The sequence below is a fragment of the Puntigrus tetrazona genome, unplaced genomic scaffold, assembly GCF_018831695.1.
Source record: "Puntigrus tetrazona isolate hp1 unplaced genomic scaffold, ASM1883169v1 S000001164, whole genome shotgun sequence".
Lineage (NCBI taxonomy): Eukaryota > Metazoa > Chordata > Actinopteri > Cypriniformes > Cyprinidae > Puntigrus > Puntigrus tetrazona.
Window position 1 is genome coordinate 294,113 of NW_025048750.1, and position 3,575 is coordinate 297,687.

The following is a 3,575-nucleotide window of genomic DNA, read 5'->3' on the forward strand; positions in this document are numbered from 1 at the left end:
AAGGGGGGGCTGCTAGAAGTGAAATTAAGTTTAGGTCAAGGGAAGAAAGAGAGGATCCAGAAAAGGTGTTCTCTGTGTTAAGGGAGTTATATGGATGTGCACAATCGTATATTTCCCTTCAGGAGCAGTTTTTCTCCCGTAAACAAGAGGAAGCAGAGTCTTTGCAAGACTTTTCGCATGCCCTTTTTGCTTTGATGGAGAAAGTTGTACAACGTGCCCCAAGTGGTGTTCCTAACTCTGCTACCTTACTTAGAGATCAGTTTGTAGAACACGTGCTTGACAATAGTCTATGCCGTGAGCTTAAGCGCTATGTCCGGCTTCATCCACAGTCCACTATGTTGGATGTAAGGAAAGAGGCGATTAGGTGGGTTGATGAGGGATTTCGTCCCGATACACGGGAGAGAAGTTACTCTGTTCCCTCTCTTGCTACTCAGTATAGAGTCCAAGGACATAGTTTACCAGCTGGTGGTCAAGAGAATTCAGCAGAGTTGGCTGAGTTAAAGGGGATGTTGAGAGCTCAGCAAGAGCAACTTAACCAACTCACTCAAAGCCTGCATCAGTTACAGTCCCAGCATGCATTTAACCAGTCTAGACGAGTTAACCCTATTATTTGTAGACGTTGTAACCAACCAGGTCATATTGCACGGAATTGTGTATTAGATCTCCGGAAGTCAACTGAGCAGCCGGGGTCTGTGTCACAACGGGGTGACGCTGTGAGTTTCCGCAGGCCGACGGAAAACTCCAACCCCCTGAATTGATGAGCCACACTTCAGGAGGGGTAGTTGCTGGCTCACAGCCCCCTCAATTGAAGGGGAAACAAGACCTTTGTAAGTTAGTAGGTAATTGTCCTTCTGTTACTATTACCATGGGTGGGGTAGAAGTTCCTTGCTTATTGGACACCGGGTCCATGGTGACCACTATTTCAGAGGGGTTCTTTTTTGAACATTTTGAGCCTTGGGGTAGAGAGAAGCTGCATAGTTGTGGTTGGCTACAGTTACGTGCTGCAAATGGCCTGGATATCCCGTATTTGGGTTATTTGGAGTTAGATTTTGTCGTCCTTGGGAAGAAAATCCAGAGTAAGGGAGTACTGGTGGTGAAAGATCTGTCCCAGTCTTCGTTACCGGGTGGGTTTCCTGGGTTGCTAGGTATGAACGTCATCCAGGAGTGTTTTAGGGAGTTGTTTAGTCAACATGGGCCCAGTCTCTTTGATCTTCCCACAGTGCGGGAGACTCCTGCATGGTATTCTGCCTTGCAGTATTGTAAGAAGACAGAAACTGACGTTTATGAGACGACTGAACGGTTAGCTAGGATTGGGGGTCGAGAAACCGTGCGAATCCCGGCAGATTCATTGCGTTTTGTGCCGGTTACTTTCTCCTTACCAACAGGCCCCCCACCTGTGTTGCTGTTTGAGCCTCTGGGGGGGGAGAATTCGCTTCCAGCTGGTCTTCTGGCCTCTGTATCTCTGGTACCACTTGTTAGAGGGGTGGCCTATGTACCCATAGTTAATGTGGGGGAAAAAGATTTCCTGCTTCAGCCACATGTTGTGGTGGGGACATTGTGTACGGTCCAGACTGTTCCTCGGCAGGATGTTGTCATGGCACCATCAGGGCAACAGGTATATATTCAAGCCACTGTTGCATTGCAGACAGAGAAAGGGGATAGAGTGGAGGAGGCAATTCATACTATGGATCTGCCTCAGCTGACTTTGGACAAACAGGCTCAGGTGAAGTCCCTGTTGCGTAAATATAGATCTATTTTTTCAGCTCATGAGGGTGACTTGGGCTGTACAGATCTCATTACTCATGAGATCCCCCTGCTTGATAGTGATCCAATACGGCAGAGGTATCGACGATTACCCCCTTCCGATTATGAGGCAGTTAAAGAGCATATTCACCAACTGTTGCAGAATCAAGTGGTAAGGGAGAGCTCTAGTCCGTACGCCTCTCCAATTGTAGTTGTGAAAAAGAAAGATGGGCAGATTCGTCTTTGTGTTGATTATAGGCAGTTGAATGGTAAGACACGGAAGGACGCGTTTCCCCTGCCCCGGATTGAGGAGTCACTGGATGCTATGTGTGGAGCCCAGTGGTTTTCCACTTTGGATCTTGCCAGTGGCTACAATCAGGTTCCGGTGGCAGAGGGAGATAAATGTAAGACTGCGTTCTGCACACCCTTTGGGTTATTTGAGTTTAATCGAATGCCCTTTGGGTTGTGCAATGCCCCTAGTACATTTCAACGCCTTATGGAGCGCATGTTTGGGGATCAAAGGTTTCAGACGTTGTTGCTCTATTTAGATGATATTATCATCTTTTCGTCCACCATTGCACAACATTTGGAGAGGCTGGAAATGGTTTTTGTCCGATTGCAACAGGAGGGGCTGAAGGCAAAATTAGAAAAATGTTGTTTTTTTCGACAAGAAGTAAGCTACTTGGGGCATGTAGTGTCTAAGGAGGGGGTGTCTACTGACCCAGCCAAGATCAGTGTGGTGGCAGAGTGGAAGCGTCCAACCAATGTGGCAGAACTGCGGTCTTTCTTGGGATTTACTAGTTATTATAGACGTTTTGTAGAAGGATTTGCACGACTAGCCGCACCATTGCATCGTCTTGTTGCAGACTTAGTAGGGACAAAGAAGAAAAGGGGTTCTGGGAAGTCGATTGAGAGCTGTTGGACGGAGGAGTGTGAGCAAGGGTTTCAAGATTTGAAACGCCGTTTGGTGACTGCTCCTGTATTGACGTACGCAGATTTTTCTCTCCCATTTGTAGTGGAAATCGATGCTAGCCATGCCGGACTAGGGGCTGTGCTTAGTCAAGAGAAGGATGGCAGGCTGAGGCCAGTGGCATATGCTAGCCGGGGGCTTCGACCCACAGAAAGAAATATGCAAAATTATAGCTCCATGAAATTGGAGTTATTAGCTTTGAAATGGGCTCTAACTGAAAAGTTTAGGGACTATCTTTTGGGACAGAAGTGTGTGGTGTACACAGATAACAACCCCTTGAGCTATTTGAAGACTGCCAGGCTTGGTGCTGTAGAGCAGCGCTGGGCTTCCCAGTTGGCAGCATTTGATTTTGACATTCGATATCGCCCCGGCCGTGCTAACGGTAATGCGGATGCTCTGTCTAGGCAGTACACAGTGGTTCCTTCTCCACCGCAAGATAGTGGTACTGCTCTGCCTGCAATGTTGGTTGAATTGTTGGACAGGGAGAGGCCAATGGGGGTTGCCCAGAACATCATTTCTGCTCTTCCTACCACTTCAAAGGTAGATTTACGACAGGCACAGGAGCAGGATCCAGTTATTGGTTCAGTGCTTGATTGTTTTTCCTCCAAAGTGTATCCAACTAAGGAACAGCGTCAGGCTATGTCTAAAAGGAGTTTGGAATTGCTTCGTCAGTGGAGCCGGTTGATTGAGAGAGGTGGGTTATTATATCGTCAAATTAAACTACCTGATGGGGGGGAAGATGTGGATCAGTTGGTGTTGCCTGGGGTTTTGCAGGGAGAGGTTTTTCAGCAGTTGCATGACCTTCATGGTCACCAAGGCAGGGAACGTACCTATGAGCTTATACGCAGTCGATGTTATTGGC